General features: G+C 45.3%; 1 protein-coding gene across 3 annotated transcripts in view; it reads right to left on the reverse strand.

Annotated features, from left to right (window-relative positions):
• The window catches only part of ZNF263 (zinc finger protein 263), a 47,786-nt gene that overhangs the window by 9,249 nt on the left and 19,400 nt on the right, over window positions 1-19,137 (reverse strand). For 2 of the 3 annotated variants that reach the window (XM_047780708.1, XM_047780709.1), the window contains exon 1: window positions 13,390-14,473. The gene's annotated coding sequence lies outside the window, so the exon portion shown is untranslated. Of the gene's footprint in view, window positions 1-13,389; window positions 14,474-19,137 lie in introns of those variants that run through there. The other variant, XM_047780706.1, reaches the window with a different exon arrangement.

Here is a 19,137-nt window from a genome sequence, read left to right on the forward strand (position 1 = left end):
GTTCATTTTGGGCAGGAGTTCTTAACCTAGAGTCCATGAAATTCTAGAGCAGCACTGTACAACAGAACTTACTGGGATGGTGGCTACTGAACACCTCAGATTCAGCAGTGTTGGGAGTTCCCTGGTAGTCTAGTGGTTAGGCTTTCACCACTGTGGCCCAGGTTCAAGCCCTGGTCTGGGAAATGAGAGTCCCAAAAAAATTTTTAAAAATTTTAGCTAGTGTTGTAAACTATCGTATATAGAATAAGCAACAAGCACAGGGAACTATATTCAATATCCTCTGATAAACCATAATGGAAAAGAATACGAAAAAGTTTATGCATGACCGAATCACTTTGCTATGTAACAGAAACCAACACATCATTGTGAATCAACTAGACTTAAATAAAAATTAAAAAATTCAGCTAGTGTTGCCAAGAGCATCAACACAGTTCTAGAGGATCACATGGATGGATTGGGAGAGTCTGTAAACCACATGTGTATATGTATTTTCCAGGAAGTGAATCCATGGCTTTCATCAATTTCTCTAAACCATGGCAAAGATTAAAAACCACTCATCTTACTGAAAAGTAACTTAAGGAAGTAAGTTTGCCCTCTTTAAACCACTGTTGATTTTACTTTTTTCTTTTCTGCTTTTTAGGGCTGCACCCTTGGCATATGGAGGTTCCCAGGCTAGGGGTCCAATGGGAGCTACAGCTGCCGGCCTACACAGCCACAGCAACACAGGACCCGAGGCACGTCTGCAACCTCCACCACAGCTCACGGCAAAGCCAGATCCTTGACCCACTGAGCAAAGCCAGGGATTGAACCCACAATCTCATGGTTCCTAGTCAGATTTGTTTCCACTGTGCCACGACGGGAACTCCTGATCTTACTTTCAAGTTGGTCATTCAACAATGCTGTGAGCATTTGGGGTGCAGAGGAAAATTCATGTATAACTTTACAGCTGGCCTTCCATACCTGTGGTTCTGCATCCATGGATTCAACCAACCAGAGGTTGTGTAGTACTGTAATATGTATTTACTGAAAAATTTCCATATAAAAGTGGACTAACACAGTTCGAATGTTCTGTTCAAGAGTCAACTGTGGGAGTTCCCTGGTGGCCTAGCAGTTAATGACTTTGTATCATCACTGCTGTGACTCAGGTTTGATCCTTGGCTTGGAACTTCCACATGCTGTGGGCACAGCAAAAAAAAAAAAAAAAAAAAAGCCAACCATATTTTCTTGTCCTCAGCTATTGATGGCTCCCTATTATGTGGAAGAAAAAAACCGATTTTGAATTTAAGATTTAAAAAAACCTACTACTCCTGCTCTTAGTTCTCATGTTACCAAATTGTCTCTAGAGCTCCTTTCAGTCCTGCCCTGGGTCTTACAGAGTCCCTTGCACTCAAGGGGGAAGTGTTTTCTATGCCTGTTTTTCAGACTGACATTTGATAAAATCTACAGTGTTAAGACTTTGATGGGTGTTCCTACTGTGGTGCAGCAGGTTAAGGATCCATTGTTGCTGCAGCTGCTGCTCAGATTTGATCCCTGGCCTTGGAATTCCATATGCTGCAGGTAGCCAAAAAAGAAAAGAAAAAAAAAAGAAATCTAATCATAAACAAAATAGTGACTTTGAATGGCATTTCATTTGAAATACATTTTATTTTTATTTATTATTATTATTTTTTTTTTTTGTCTTTTTGCTATTTCTTGGGCCGCTCCCTCGGCATATGGAGGTTCCCAGGTTAGGGGTCAAATCGGAGCTGTAGCCACCGGCCTATGCCAGAGCCACAGCAACGTGGGATCCGAGCCGCGTCTGCAGCCTACACCACAGCTCATGGCAACGCCGGATCGTTAACCCGCTGAGCAAGGGCAGGGACCGAACCCACAACCTCATGGTTCCTAGTCGGATTCGTTAACCACTGCGCCACGACGGGAACTCCCCATTTTAATTAATCTGAAATATGCTACCTGTTCTCCATGAAAATATAAAGTAAGGCATTTTGATAAAAAGTTCTGGAATTCAGGAGTTTCCTTTGTGTCTCAGGCAGAAACAAATCTGGCTAGTATCCATGAAGTTGCGGGTTTGATCCCCGGCCTCGCTCAGTGGGTCAGAGATCCAGCGTTGCCGTGAGCTGTGGTGTGGGTTGCAGACATGGCTCGGATCTGGCGTGGCTGTGGCTGTGGCTGTGGTGTAGGCCGGCAGCTGTGGCTCCAATTCGACCCCTAGCCAGGGAATTTCCATATGCCTCGGGTGCAGCCCTAAAAGGAAAAAAAAAAGTTGTGTAATTTAAATTTTCCTTTGGATTAACATTAACCAAGTTAAGTTACTAATACTGTGGTTATGTTAATAATTAAGCTTTTTCCTGTATTTGGATTTTTTTGTGTGTGTCTTTTTTTGAGCACAATGGGATCGGTGGTGACTCTGCAGGTTTGATCCCCAGCCCAGCACAATGGGTTGAAGGAACTGGCATTGCTGCAGCTGTGGCACAGGTTGCAATTGTGGCTCAAGAACTCCATACACCAAAAAAGAAAATAAATGTCAAATAAATGAAACAATCATTGGATACAGGCAAGAAAGAAAAATTCTGCCTTCACTGGAGTAAAAAGCTCTGGGATCTACTTAGGAGGGTCTGTCAAACCACTACTGGTTGGAAACAACTCTCCCCCCAGCACCTTCACCTCCTCTTTTTCCCTGGAACAGGACAACATGTTCAATTTCTTTTCTTTCTTTCTTTCCTTTTTTTTTTTTTTTTTTTGCCACAACTGAGTCAACATGTTCGATTTCTATTTCTTCTCAGATTTTGAGATCAGGAGAGAAAATGAAGAAGCTTCTTTAAAACAGACAAAACCCCAGGATACTGCATCCATTCATTGTTCCTTTAGAGGGGCCATTCTACATGGTTCTGTTTTATTAAAAAAATCTCAAACTAGGTGAAGTACGTCTGAAAGAGAAAGACAAATATCATATGCTATCACTTATATCTGGAATCTAATATGTGGCACAAATGAGCCTTTTCACAGAAAAGAAACTCATGAACATGGAGAACAGACTTATGGTCGCCAAGGGGGAGGAGGAGGGAGTGGGACGGACTGGGAATTTGGGATTAATAGATGCAAACTATTGCCTTTGGAATGGATAAGCAATGAGATCCTGCTGAGTAACACTGGGAACTATATCTAGTCACTTATGATGGAGCCTGATCATGTGAGAAAAAGAATGTATATATGTACATGTGACTGGGTCATCTTGCTGTACAGTAGAAAATTGACAGAACACTGTAAACCAGCTATAATGGAAAAAATAAAAATCATTAGAAAAAATAAAAATAGGAGTTCCCTTTGTGGCTCAGCAGAAACGAATCTGACTGGGAACCATGAGGTTGCGTATTTGACCCCTGGCCTCGCTCAGTGGGTTAAGGATCCCATGTTGCCGTGAGCTGTGGTGTAGGTCACAGACGTGGCTCAGATCCCACATTGCTATGGCTGTGGTGTAGGCTGGCATTGGTAAGTCCAATTGGACCCCTGGCCTGGGAATCTCCATATGCTGCAGGTGCGGCCCTAACAAGCAAAAAAATTAAAACATTGAAAATAAAATAAAAATCGTGTTTGTTAAAAAAATTAAAAAATGAAAAACTTAAAAAAAGACTAAAATTATTTAGAAAGTCAGTGTGGAAATCCAGACTTAGCAAAGTTTACAGATCCTCACAACTGCTCTAGAGAGAGAGAACCCTGAGAATTCCAACCTGGGAGGGTCCCTCTATGAGAGACTGACTGAGCCCCAGAGGGTAATTCAGGAGAAGAGCCTCACAAGTACCCTGGCTGTGAGAGAAGCTTCCTTTGTCCAGATCATTATACACCTGACATCATTACACAGGAGAGACCCCATGAGTGGACCAGACTTTCTGGAAAGCAATTTGGCAGTGTGTTTTAAGAAGCTTGAAACATTTCTCCTCTTTTTTGGTTTGTTTCTGTGCTGGGAGCCACAAAGTGGCTAAGAAGAATAATCCTGTGTGAGGCCTAACTGTAAGCAAAGCTACAGCAGAGGCTGAAGAAACTGAAGCTGCAAAGCAGTTTTGAAGAATCCCCCAGCTGATCCTGTTTAGTAAAAATTTCTGAAATATGATTTCCTCTTCTATTCTTGCGCTTCTTTTCTGTCTGACGCTTATGTGTGTTGTGAGTCATTCTTGGCTCATAATATGGGAACTTTCTCAAATTCCTGAGCTTCCACCCAAGTATGGGCCATTATTTACTTATAAACCTAAGCCCTTGTTAAATAGGTTGAAAACAATTGAACCATGCATAAAGAACTTTCCTAAGAATGGGAAGTTTCCCTTCAGAGGAGTAATAGTAAATATTACGCAGAACTGCCATGTAAGCCTGGAGATTTTTGTTGGACTTTGATCCGTCCCCATGGAGATAGATTAGGGGGTGGTTTGGGTGTTGCCCATGGCCCAACAATTGTGGATACTATACGACAAGATATATTTTTTTCTACAGTAAACGCTACCTGTTGGGACCCAGCAGGTGGAAATTATTATTCTAATTGGCAAGATTTTTTTGATATATAGATTTTATAATTAATAAAGATTTTTATAATAGATAAGGTTTATTTAAGACAGTTTATGTTCGCACAACCTGCTAATGGTCTGAGGTCAGCTTGACCTTGAAAGCAAGCCACATGTGAATACCCCACTCCCCATCAATGGCTGTTCCTGCCTGCTAGAGGAGCACAATAGGTAGCTTGAGGCAAGAATATCTATAACCTTATGCCAAATCATTGTTAAAGTAAAAATTAGATACCTATTATTCTGCTTGCTATTTACTTATTTTCTAAGAATAAAAGTACAGTTTGTACGTAATCTTTATTTAAAATCTAAAACTAAAAGAATAGTTTGGAATAATAAATTAATATATATTGTTGTTTGTATAATCACGCATAAGAGTAAAATGTATAAAAGCTGATGCTCTCCCTTCAATAAACGGGTCATCTGCAGCACTTGCTGAGGGAGTTGGCTCCAATTCTTTCTGTGCCTGTTTGTAGCCCCTCCTCCTGTTCGTCGTCTCCTGGCTGCTGGGGCTGGACCCCGGCATTTCTGGTCACACCCGTGGCATATGGAAGAAGTTCCCAGGCTGGGGATTGAACCCAAGAGACAACGCCAGGTCTTTAAACCACTGTGCCACAGTGGAAACTCCCACAATATTTCTCCTCTTAGCAGCAGTTCCACATCTGAGAACTATTCTGAGTGGGAAAAACAACATGGCAACAATAGAGTCTTTACACAAACATCCATCCAGAAACTCAGAACCTCCACGGGTTCCCCACGGCCCTGATAATAAAGTGGATTCCTCCACAAGGCTGTAAAGATTCTCGTGATGCAGGCAGGCCCTGAATTGCAGCAACAAGCACTGCACTGGACTCCCGCCCCTTCCCAAGTCAGAATTACTTTCTTGGGCTCCCTTGGTGCTTTGTTTAGGGATAATTTTTAGCACTTAACACAGGTCTCCTTAGCTGGGAGGGTTAACTGCAATTGTACTATGATGCGATTGTATATACTGGGAGGCAGGGGAGGGCGCAGGTCACGCACATGACTGGAGCTTTACAAGATAGGGAACAGCTATAATTCATCTCTTTATCCCACAAAGTGCCCTGTACAGACTAAACATTAATAAATGTTTGTAGCTTTAAATCAAGAGAGATGGCGTTCCCACTGTGGCTCAGCTGTAATGAACCCGACAAGTATCCATGAGGACAAAAGTTCGATCCCTGGCCTTGCTCTGTGGGTTAAGGATCCAGTGTTGCCGGGAGCTATGGTGTAGATCGCAGACAGGGCTCCAATCCTGGGTTGCTGTGGCTGTGGTGTAGGCCGGCAGCTACAGCTCCAATTGGACCCCCAGCCTGGGAACTTCCATATGCTGTGGGTATGGCCCTAAAAACACACACACACACACACAAAAAAAAAAAAAAAAAAAAAAGAGAGAGAGAGATGTAAAATAGCTCTTGGAAACTAAGCAGGCAGAACATTGCATGGATATGCCGTTATGCTTCTGAGCATTTTGAAAAGATAAGGGCAAAAAATAGTGCCCACCTCATAAATACTATAAAGATTAATGAAATATATTCAAATGAAGGCTCCATACAAAATAAACTTCCAATAAATATCAGTGTATTTGTGTATTTTATTTCTAGTCTTTATTGTTTAACAATAAAAGTATTTAAAACTACGAGTTTTCCTTTAAGTGCAGATTTGGTTATATCTCATAATTTTTACATAGTATCCTTATTTGATGATTTCAAAATAGTTTGTCATGGCAGTTGTTATTATTTCCTCTTTGAGCCAAGAGTTGCTCAACTGGTCAAGCTGGTCAAGAAAATTTTGCTCCTATAAAAAATTTTTTTTACTGCATTGCTTAGAAAATGAGAGTCATTCTGTTTCTGCTTTAAAAAGTTCATTTAAGTTTTCTTGTGGGCTTATACTTAATTATTCCCTCAGTCCTAGAAAACAAGGCTTCTGTCTGTAGGAAATGAATCTACAATAGTCTTGGACCTCTTGAATATTTTTATATCTTTGGAAGCATCCTTGGTGCTGTGTGAAAGGGACGTGAGATAGAGGAGTTTAAGTTGCTTCCCATTTCTGCCTCCTGGGTCTTTTTTTTTAAACTTCCTCTTCCCTTGCTGAGAGGTTTTAAAAACAACAAATAAAAAATTATTTTTATGATTGTAGAGCAACTACAATAAGAATATTAAAAAAATAAAATTTATCTTATGGATTTTATATAGCAATAATAGTTGCCTCGCTATTAAAGCTGGCAATGAAAGTAGGAGCCTAAAGAACCCAGGAGAGGCTCATCCTTTCCTCTAGTTGAGACAGTCCCCTCTAAGAGGCCGTCTTATTTTCTGACAGCAGAGAGACCCTGCAGGGGCCACTCTTAAGATTTTTTCAATTGTGACTTTACAGAATCTTCAGTAATTTTTTCAGCGTGTTGAGGATACTGTCTAGGCTTAAATCAGGGAACTCAAGGAATAGACTTGTGAAATCCACCTCCCAGGGGCTCACAATATGGTGGGGAGAGAGATACCGACCACTTTGCCCTGCTGCACCTGCAGTCACTCTCACATTGCCGAAACCATCCTAAGGGCCCTTCTGGAACTGTCACGACCTTTAATTCTTTTATCTTTGGCTTTTTAGGGCTGCCATGGCAGCATATGGAAGTTCCCAGGCTAGGGGTTGAATCGGAACTGCAGCTGCCAGCCTACACCCCAGCTCACGGCAACGCCGGATCTTTAACCCACTGAGAGAGGCCAGGGATTGAACCCAAATCCTCATGGATACTAGTCGGGTTCGATAGCACTGAGTCACGATAGGAACTCCAATGATCTTTAATTCTGAAATGAGTACCCATTCTGAAATTCTGTCATTTCTAGCCTAGTGATCTGGGCAGACTAATCTCAGAAACACCCAAAGCTCAGACTTGAGCCTCCAGGCCTGGTTTCCCTGCGTCTTCTCAAGCCCCCATAAAGATGTGGAAGGGGGCAGGAAGAACTCAGCTATTGGCCTCGCCTTAGCATTTATAATCCGTTTCTTCAGCCCCTAAATCTGGATGTTTTAATACCTGGAATTGCAGGGGGCGGGGGGGTTACAGTTAGCTTCCATCCTGTCTTTTCCAGTTTGCGTTGTCGGACAGGACAGCTGAGCGGTCTAGCAAGGCCTATCTCCACATGCCATTGGTAAGGGTCTTAGAAAATGAAAATATTATCAAACCTGTGGTATATTTTACCTATTTGCATTTGTCATCCTTAACACTCAACACAAGCACACAACGGAGGGAGCTCCCGTCGCGGCTCAGCAGAAACGAATCTGGCTGGCATCCATGATGATGAGGGCTGGATCCCTGGCCTCACTCAGTGGGTTAAGGATCTGGCATTGCTGTGAGCTGTGGTGTAGGTCGCAGGTGTGGCTTGGCTCCTACATGGCTGTGGCTGTGGCTGTGGCTGGCGGCTACAGCTCTGATTTGAACCTGAGTTTGGAAACCTCCATATGCCATGGGTATGGCCCTAAAAAGACCAAAAAAAAAAAAAAGTGACTGGGTGTTTTACTGACGATAACTTCAAAATCTAAAACCTAAGGCCTTTCACAAAGCTGAAATGATATCAAACGGCTCTAGGAGAGTCTATCCATCCTTACTTTGCTTTCTATAGTACCTCTTTAGTCATCTCCCCCAAACTGGGACCCTTCCTAAGGAGGAGCAAGAGTGGAGGCAGCAGCAAGGAACTAGTGGCTCCTCACCTTGGTCTGGGGTGGGGCGTACTTCAACTGCCTTAACTTCCTAGAAATACAGTTCACCCGGACCAGATGGAGCCTCTCCTCTAAGAGGTTCCTTTGAGGGTCTTCCCAGTGCTAGAGTCCCCAACAATGACCAAGGTGAGGTCATAAAAGGCCTTTTCCATCTTGTTGGCTAGGAGAACTTGCTCTCGAAGACCACATAAGACAGCTGGCCACCCTGAGAGTGACACAAGATAGTCCAGAGGTTCATCGTTTCTTATAAAAGATACATAACAAAATCAAGCAAACAGACACCATAACATTTATTAATGTTGAGTGTGGTCACCCAGGTATTTATGTTCTGCGTATTTGAACTAGTTCGTTACAAATAGATCCATCTCCAAGGAAAGCGGCAGAATGGCATAATTAGTAAGGGTATCCCAGGAAATCTCATGGTTGGTTTGAAGCAGCACTTGCACTACAGCCTGGGAAAAAAGTCTTCCAGAAAGAGGAAGAAAGCTGTAGGTTCTGCTATGGGGAAGGTGATGGGGAAACATGGGGGCGGGATCTTCGGCCTTGGCCCTGGCAGGGCTTCCTGTCAGTCCTGCTGCTCTGAGATGCTGGAAGTATCCCTCAAAATTGTGCCATTTTCCCCCCAAGAACTTGCTGGCAGAAAATGAACCACTAACATGTGTCTTCTTCCCAAAGGTTCCACTTCCCAAAGGCCCTCTTCCCAAGGCTTCTCCCAGAAACCAAGGGTGTGGCAAGACCCCTCAGGGTCTATCAGGCAACTCCAATGGGGTAGAGCTTCCCCTGGGAAGTAAACAGGCAGCTTTTAGGATTCATGTTATTCCCCCAAAGTGTTGTTTTCTGTCCCAAGAGCCAGTTTGCTCAACAAGGTCCATGAGCAAAGGACTTGCAGGGTAGAAATCAGACCAGCACAGACAGAGCTGCTCACGAGCTGTTTCATCCTGCAGCTGGCTGTAGCAGGAGGGTGAAAGATGCCACCCGCTTAATTGTGAAGTTCGAAAGGGGCTCCATGGGGAACAGGAGTCCTCCTGGGAAAGGACGGACCTAGCCTTTTACCATCAGTGATGGCTTCTTGCAAGTCCACGACCAGGTTCTCACACAGCCGATCCACTGCTTTGCCAACAATGATTAATGGCTGGCATGTGCTAAGGCCCTACACTACAGGTCCTGGAACAGCCACTCACAATCTAGACCAGTGGTTCCCAGCCACGTGGACACTGGAGTCACCTGAGGAACTTTGAAAAACTGAGACCTGGTGTCTTCGTCCAGCAGAACTTCCAAAATGAAACACCACAACCTGGGTAGCTTAGACTCAACAGAAATTTCTCACAGTTCTGGAGGCTGCAAGTCCAGGGTCAGGGTGCCAGCATGGTCAGGTGAGTCCTCTCTTGCAGGTTGCAGACTGCCCACTTCTGGGTCCTCACATGATGGAAGGGGAGCTCTGTGGGGGTCTCTTTTATAAGAGGATTTATCCCATTAATGCAGGCTCCACCCTCATGGCCTAAGCAACTCCCAAAGGCCCCACCTCCTAATACCATCACACCAGGCCTCAGGATTTCAACATATGGATTCCGAGGAGACACCAACATTCAGACTATAGCATTTGGGTACCACCCTCTAGCGATTCTGATGTATTTGGTCTGAGGATCAGGATTCTTTAAAGCTCTCCAGATGATTTCATGTGCAGCCAAAGCTGAGAGCCACTGATCTAGACATTAATTTGAAGAACTGGCATACCTAGTTCTCAGGGACGTTTTCCTCATCTCAAACTGAAACTCTAAGCATTAATAATTCCTCATTACACTCTGCTCCCAGCCTCTGGCAGTCACGGTTTTCTTTTCTGACTCTGTGAATCTGACTCTTCTAGATACCTCATATAGGTGAATACAGTATTTGCCCTTTTGTTGTTGGCTTATTTCATGTAGCACGTTTTCAAGATTGATCCATGTTGTAGGATATAACACAATGTCCTTCCTTTTCAAGGATGAATGAGTAGGTAGGTGTATTCTTCATCCAGTGTCACACAACCTGTTCATTTCAGGGTCAGCATTTTCACTCCAGAAGACTGACCCCAGGGACTGTGCTATGAAGGCGTATAAAGCACTCACACGATGCTTGGTACATAGAAAGTGCCCAATATATGTTGTCACCCATCACAGTTCCAAAGCCATGACTTTTAGAACTTTGATAGATACCTTCACCTGTCTCCACTAACGTTTCAGACTTGGAAAATATTTTCTGAGCTCTTTGATGTCCAGTTTTAGCTTTGACTCATATAGTCATTTTCTCCTACTTCGTGCAGTTTTAAGAACTGTTTCTGGAGTTCCCGTCGTGGCGCAGTGGTTAACGAATCCGACTAGGAACCATGAGGTTGCGGGTTCGGTCCCTGCCGTTGCTCAGTGGGTTAACGATCCGGCGTTGCCATGAGCTGTGGTGTAGGTTGCAGACGCAGCTCGGATCGCGCGTTGCTGTGGCTCTGGCCTGGGCCAGTGGCTACAGCTCCGATTCAACCCCTAGCCTGGGAACCTCCATATGCCGAGGGAGCGGCCCAAGAAATAGCAAAAAGACAAAAAAAAGAAAGAAAGAAAGAACTGTTTCCACATTGTAAATCAACTCTATTTGAATAAAAAATATGTATATCTGAAAAGAACTGTTTCCAGCTTCCTGTTTCTGTGGAGATGGGAGTGGGAGGGGTGGGGGGCTCGGGGGTGGGGTGGGGGGGTGTCCACTGTGCTTCCAGCGGCAGCTCCAGAGACCACGTGCTCCCTCTCCAGGACTTCAGATGAAAGGCCACCTACATTTTGGTACTGATCCGCTGCTGAAGAAGTGCTAAGGCGTTCCTGGACAAATGGCCTAAAATCATATTTTTAAAAATTTTAGCTTCTGCTCTATATCTTCAGGGGAGTTAAAGCATGAGACCTTATGCTCTCATTAGAGAATTTGTCTACATTAATGTGCAGTGTGTGTAGGTATGTGTGTGTTTACTTTGGAGTTAGGTCTGTACTGTTTCCTTCATTATTGGAAAACCTCAAATATGACTTGAAAACTTCACATATTTGTTTCTCTATGGGCACAGTCTGCTTTTTTAAAATGCTTTTCCTAATCTTTCGCATTCCAGTGAAAAAATATTCCAGGCAATGAGTTTTTTTTTTTTTTTTTTTTAATGGTCACACCCTCAGTCAATGGAAGTTCCCAGGCCAGGGGTCGAATAAGAGCTGCAGCTGCCGGCCTATGCCACAGCCACAGCAACACTAGATCCGAGCCGAACCTGCAATCTTCACTGCAGCTCATGGCAACATGAGCTTAATCCAGTGAGTGAGGCCAGGGATTGAACCCACATCCTCATGGATACCAATTGGGTTGTTACCATTGAGCCACAGGGGGAATTCCCAGTTAATGAGATTTTTTTACTGTAAAAAATAATGAGCAAAATATGACAGTCTTTCTCTAAGATTAAGCTTGCCATATTTTGTTTTGCCTTATTTTACACTGAAAATATATTCACAGACTATGTTCCATATGCCATAAAATGTTTAAATAGTCACTGAAAACCACAAGAATGTATGGAGGACACAGAGTAAAAGCATAACCTCCAACCCCAGTTCCACTCTCTAGAGGTTGCCGTGTTATATCTTTTTTTTTTTTTTTTGTCTTTTGTTGTTGTTGTTGTTGTTGTTGCTATTTCTTGGGCCACTCCCGCGGCATATGGAGGTTCCCAGGCTAGGGGTTGAATTGGAGCTGTAGCCACCGGCCTACTCCAGAGCCACAGCAACGCGCGATCCGAGCCGCGTCTGCAACCTACACCACAGCTCACGGCAACGCCAGATCGTTAACCCACTAAGCAAGGGCAGGGACCGAACCCGCAACCTCATGGTTCCTAGTCGGATTCGTTAACCACTGCGCCACGACGGGAACTCCCGTGTTATATCTTAAGTCTCTCTTCATATATTTAAATTTAAAAAATACAACTCCGATTCGACTCCTAGCCTGGGAACCTATGCCGAAGGCAATGCGGAACTTTTTCATCTTTTTAGGGCCGCACCCTTGGTATATGGAAGGTCCCGGGCCAGGGGTCCAATCGGAACTGCAGCTGCTGGCATTTGCCACAGCAACGCAGGATCCCAATAGCCTCGGCGACCTACACCACAGCTCAAGGCAATGCAGGCAGGATCCTTAACCCACTGAGCAAGGCCAGGGATCGAAACCCAAGCGAAACCTCATGGATGCTGGTCGGTTCCTTAACGGCTGAGCCACGACGGGAACGCCTTCCTGGGTATTTCTTTTCTTTGGATTCCTGCAGTACATTTGGATCAAAGGAAATCTTTCTTGAAGGTGAAACGTAAAGATGTAAACCAGTTAAAAATTAGGGGCTGCTCTAGAGACCAGGGGTGGGGGTGGGGGTGGGGTGGGGTCTAGGCGTAGAGCCCCATCCCCTCCCCGCTAGATTTCTCCAGGTGGACCTCAGAAAGCCCACAAACGGATTTCTTATCCAGGCGCAGTGGTTAACGAATCCGACTAGAAACCATGAGGTTGCAGGTTCGATTACTGGCCTTGCTCAGGGGGTTAAGGATCCCGCGTTGCCGTGAGCTGTGGTGTAGGTCGCAGACGGGGCTCGGATTCTGTGTTGCTGTGGCTCTGGCGGAGGCCGGCGGCTATAGCTCTGATTAGACCCCTAGCCTGGAACCTCCATGTGCCGCGGGAGCGGCCCTAGAAAAGGCAAAAAGACAAAAAAACAAAACAAAACAAACAACCCCCCCCCACAAACCCCCCCTCAAAATGATGTAGGAAAAAAGCATGCGCTTTTTTATGAAAACAAAAAAACCTACCACTACCCCTATGGCCCATAGCGTTTCACTAGATTTTTCAAAGAGAACCGTGATGCGGAGAAGTTTAAGAATCTATACTCTAGCGCTCCTGTTGACAGCATGAAAACCGAGAAGACCGCTGTGCGGTGCTGGTGTTTGGTTGAATGATCCATTTCCTTCACAGCTCTACACAGGCTGGAAGTTATCGTTTACCCACCGCTCTCCTTCCCAGGTGAGAAGCTCCCTGGGGCAATGACCAACCTCGCCCCGACCCATTAAGTGGTACATAGTGGACCCTCGGAACATACCTGGCCGTAAATACGAGTGAACGGCATCTGCAGGATCATGAAGGGCGAAAGGCTCTGGGGATCCAGCTCCCCAGTGCACTCCCAGCGCCTCAGCCCGCGAGCCCCGGGCCGCCGCCAGCCGCACTGACTCCACATCCCCGCGCGGGCCGTGTACACCAGCGGCCACCGCCGCTCTCCCAGCGCAGGGGGCCAGCAGCTGCCCCGGCGAGAAGCAGCTATAGGCCGCGGGGGCCGTCAATCCAGGCACCCTTCGGGAGACGTAGGCGCCAGAGTGCCCGCCCACCCCTCCTCAGATTGGCTCCGAGGACTCCCGCGGCCCTCTGGGAGATGTAGTTCAGCTAGACGTCCGCACAATTGCGGAGGCGGCAGGTGCAGACCCCGGTGGTGGGGCGGCGGCGAGTCCCGCGTCTCAGGGCTCGCTGGTCCTCCTGCAGGTTCGCGTAGTCCCGGAAAGATAGCGCGCGGGACCGGACTCGACCCCAGCGCCTGCTTCCCTGTGGGTGTCCTGAGCTGACCTTCCCCTTTACCCTCGGGCTGTCCTTCCCGCAGATACACCGTTCCTGCCCTAAGTGCGGGGCTTGGGCAGAAGGAGTCCTGGAGGTGATGGCCATGCTGGGGCAGGGATCTCCCGTCCACCTCCACGGTTCCCGCTCACGACGTGCCAGGCGGTGGAACACCAAAGAATGAAGCAGGCACTTCTGTAACGGTGCTGGAAAAGTTTGCAAACATTATCTCATTGAATTCCCTAAACGACCCCTTTGACAGACAGGAAAACAAGTTCAGATAAGTCGAGTGACTTCCCCAGGTCGCACAGGTCCTAGATTTTGGAATCCCATATGTCCCCACCACTCCGTGCAGTTTCCAAACTCAAAAACAGTTTCGGGGCGAGGCTGAATAGGAATACTGCAGGACCGGGCTCACCTCTGCCTGAGGTGAGAAGGAAGGGGCTCTGAGAGTTGGGGAAGGGTCAAGTAAATCGAACTTCAAAGGGCAAGGGGAAGGGAGAGCAGTTGCCTTTGGTGGTCAGGGACTGCATGCTCAAGGCCAGCCTCCTAGTAGGGTCCCCATAAATATCGCTAGAACAATTTTTCCCCCAATTTTTAAAATTAGAAAATGTTTAAATACATGCAAAATTAAACAGTAAAATGAAACCCACTTACCCTCCAACTAGATTTAACAATCAAGGTAAATAGTGTATATAGTACTTTGTAACATATAAAGTCTCTTGCTTAAGGTTACCATATTGCAAATGAAGCTCTCATTTGCTGAGCTGATTGGAGACCTATTCTGACCCCATCACTGTGCCACCTCTGACAGGTCAAAGCCACCCACCACCCCCAATTCTGGGAAGCTGGCTTCCTCTCCCTCCTTTCCTATCCTGCTCAGGAGGCTGTGTAGGTTGTCCCAGAACTTGGTTCGTCCTCAGAAAGCACAGTTACAGTATGTTTCTCAGTGGGAAGTTTATTGCCTGGAAATTCACCTTGAACTTGAATGGTTAAGCCTCTCGAAGTCTCAGATTTCTCCCTTAATATTCAATATACTGGTGGGTGAGGGAGAGTGTGGGTCGCAGTGGGATCTTTTATTTTCAATTGCAGATTAACGCAGGAATGCTTTCATGATCTTCCCACCAGGTCTTTCTGATTCTCTTAATAACAGATTATGTATTATATTCAAATATGACAAAGCTCCTTTATCATAATGGCTGGGAGGACAGGACTGATATTTGCTTAGAAGCTAGGCTAATTACAAAATGCTTTTTACAAAATATCTTCTCTTATTGTAAAAGTAATACATATTGGTTTTCTTTCTTTCTTTTTTAATAGGTTCCCAGGCCAGGGACTGAATTTGAGCCTCAGAACCCACTGTGCTGGAGATCAAACCTGCACCTCCGTGGCAACCCAAGCCACTAGTCTAATTCTTTTTTTTTTGTCTTTTGTCTTTTTTTGTTGTTGTTGTTGCTATTTCTTGGGCCGCTCCCGCGGCATATGGAGGTTTCCAGGCTAGGGGCTGAATTGGAGCTGTAGCCACCGGCCTATGCCAGAGCCACAGCAACTCGGGATCCGAGCCACGTCTGTGACCTACACCACAGCTCACGGCAACGCCGGATCGTTAACCCACTGAGCAAGGGCAGGTACCGAACCCGCAACCTCATGGTTCCTAGTCGGATTCGTTAACCACTGCGCCACGACGGGAACTCCAACTGGTCTAATTCTTAACCCACTGCACCATGGTGGGAACTCCAGATTTTGTTTATATATTGATTTTAAAACCCAAAAATGATGCAAAAATGCATCATTGATTTTAAAACCCCAAATGACGCAAAAATGATGTGGTATAAGGTGCAACCCTGATGATCAGGAATGGAATGAAGGTCGGTCTCTGAGCTATGCATCACTTAGGAAGGCAAAGGTTGGACCCTTTGCAGCAGTTGTACCGGGTTTAAGAGTTATCATGTCCCCAAATAAGGGCACACATGTAGTCACAGGGGTACAAGAAAGAAGAGTTCATCAACACCACAATTTCCTTGTTAAATCAAACATTTAAAATGCATTCCAGGAGATCCCATTGTGGCTCAGTGGTAACAAACCTGACTAGCATCCATGAGGACGCAGGTTCAATCCCTGGCCTCACTCAGTCAGTTAACGCTCCAGCACTGCCCTGAGCTGTAGTGTAGGTTGCAGATGCAGCTCGGATCCCGCATTGCTGTGGCTGTGGTGCAGTATGGCAGCTACAGCTCCGATTGGACCCCTAGCCTGGGAACTTCCATGTGTCGCGGGTGCAGCCCTAAAAAATAGACAGGTAGATATACAGAGACACAGACAGATAAATAAATAAAATGCATCCCAAGGATAATAATTCTATTTTCCCATTTATTTGTTTTTTATTTATCTATTTAATTATATTTTTTTGGGGGGGGGTCTTTTTTTTTTTGCCTTTTCTAGGGTCGCTCCCTCAGTATATGGAGATTCCCAGGCTAGAGGTCTAATCGGAGCTGTAGCCAACGGCCTACACCACAGCCACAGCAACACGGGATCCTTAACCCACCGAGCAAGGCCAGGGATCAAACCCGCAACCTCATGGTTCCTAGTCAGAGCTATGATGGGAACTCCGTCCCATTTCTTTGTTTTAAAAAATCACTGGAACCTCAAAAAAATGTAAGCTTTGGGAGCCTCTCTTGACCTAAGAAGGACCTCAGTGGCATTAAAACTGCCTTTCAAGAAGTCCGTGTCTCAGAATAGCCCCTGTTGCAAGAAGTGTCACTGAAATTGCCAAACATCCTGCTGTGAACTGGAAAGCCCCGCTTCCTGCCCGATTCTGTCAGAGGAGCCTTAGTCTTAGCTCAGAGGAGTTTCCTGGCCAGTCTGGACAGCGTCAGAGATCCCAGGAACACAAAGGCGTGTGCAAGGCATTGTGCAATTTCATCATTTCTGCCTCAGCAGAGGGAGGCTGACTTCCTGAATCCTGTACAGGTCCTGGTCCCAGAGAAACCCCAGGTAACACCCTTCTGGCCCAACCTGAGAAATTCCCACATCTGATGTTTCCACCGTAAAGGTGCATTTGGGTGCATCCATTTTTTAGGGAAGATGTCGGCTTTGGCTGTTATTTTCTTAGCAGAAAACTGGATGTTGTCAGCTGTTAAACGCCAAACACTGAATCCTCTGTAAAGCATGTGGATCAATCGGACATTAAACTAAATTCAACCAACCAGAAGTCATGGAAGGCTTGATCCTAGGTTGGCCATACACAGGGCTGTTTGTTCAGTCAGGTATCAGAATGTTGTAGCTGACCTGTGGAAGTGGTCAGCATGACCCATTTTGAGCCTTGTTGGTCATCTGAAAAGGTGACCTCCATGGTTAGTGATGAGTAAAATTCAGTTTCATCACGCAGGGAGGCAGTATTACAAGGTGGTTAATAGAGGGTATTTGAACCCTGGCCCCGGGCAAGTCTCTAAGCCACTAAGCCAGGGATGATGGATGCTGCACTGAAGGGGGGCTGCAGAGATTTCAGGGAATAATAGATAGAAAGCAAGCTGAGCTGTGCCTGGCACAGAGGAAGCACTTTTGAAGGCTGAGTGTACCACTGGCAAAACATCTGTCAGCCAAACATTTCCTGAAAAAGAAAGTTTAAACCAGGATGTGCACATGATGCCAACTAAATGACAGAAGTTCCACCATTTTGCAACCACCACTGTAGCAACTGATTTGGGAAGGGATCATCCAGGAATTCTAATAGCAGCGGGTGAAAGACCGTAGAGGCTGAGACATTTCCACATGGCCAGGTTAGTTATTAATTACAAAGACAAAAGGGACCTTTTACAATGGAGAGATCTTAAGGATGCAGGGATGTGCCCTCAGTCTAATAAGGAAGGAAGAACCACACAAATGTGCACTGAAGGACATTTAGCAGACTTTTCAAAACCATTAACGTCTTGAAAGAATTTTAAAAGAACGAAAAAATTTTTAAAAATTCAGGAGTTCCCATCATGGCTCACCAGAAATGAATCTGACTAGTATCCATGAGGACACAGGTTCGATTCCTGGCCTCGCTCAGTGGGTGAAGGATCAGATGTTGCCATGAGCTGTGGTGTAGGTGGCAGACATGGCTCAGATCCCACGTGGCTGTGGCTGTGGCTGCGGCATAGGCCAGTGGCTACAGCTCTGATGCGACCCCTAGTCTGGAAACCTCCATATGCCACAGGTGCGGCCCTAGGAAGACAAAAAAAAAATTTTTTAACTAAAAAAATTTTTAAAAATTCTTTAGGTGCGACCCTAAAAAATTAAGTAATTAATTTTAAAGGCCAGGGGGATGTGAAAGTGTTTTAGATAAAAGGAGACTTACAGAGACATGACAACTAAAAGCAATGTGTGCCATCTGATTGGATCCTGGTTTGGAAAAAAAAGCCATCAGAGACATTATCAGAACAATTGAGCAATTCGATTATGGACAGGTTGTAGTATTACAAAAACATTAAAGTTCCTCAGTGTATTAATAGTGTTGTGATTATTTAAAATAATATCTGGGAGTTCCCTGGTGCTTCAGCAGGTTAAGGATCCAGTGTCACTGCTGTGGCTCCGGTCGCTGCTGTGGCATGGTTATGATCCCTGGCTTGAGTACTTCTGTGCAGCACAGATGCAGCCCCCCAAAATAAAAGAAAATTTAAAAATTGATATCCAGGCATACTTATTCTTAGTATTTAGGGTATCTAGGGTATTTGGAGTGATATCTTTTTTTTTTTCCTTCTGCTCTTTAGGCATATGGAGGTTCCCAAGCTAGGGGTCCAATTGGAGCCATAGCTGCTGGCCTACAGCACAGCCACAGCAACGCCAGATCCAAGCCGCATCTGCAACCTACACCACAGCTCACAACAACATCGGGTCCTTAGCCCACTGAGCAAGGCCAGGGATTGAAACCACAACCTCATGGTTCCTAGTCGGACTCATTTCCACTGCGCCATAATGGGAACTCCTGGAGTGATATCTGATATGTTTTAAATTTATTACCAAATGCCTCAGAAAAAAAAGAGAAGTGAAAGCATGTGTGCGTGTGTGTGTGTGTGTGTGTGTGTGTGTGTGTGTGTGTGAGAGAGAGAGAGAGAGAGAGAGAGAGAGAGAATCACCAAACATTATAAAATGTAAACAGCTGGTGATCATAGGATAAAGGGTATATAAGGGTTCACTGTACTATGCTTTCAACTTTTCTGTGGATTTGAAATTTTTTTTTCTTGTCCTTTTAGGGCTGCACCCTTGG

This window comes from Phacochoerus africanus, chromosome 5 (assembly GCF_016906955.1).
Source record: "Phacochoerus africanus isolate WHEZ1 chromosome 5, ROS_Pafr_v1, whole genome shotgun sequence".
Taxonomy (NCBI): Eukaryota; Metazoa; Chordata; class Mammalia; order Artiodactyla; family Suidae; genus Phacochoerus; species Phacochoerus africanus.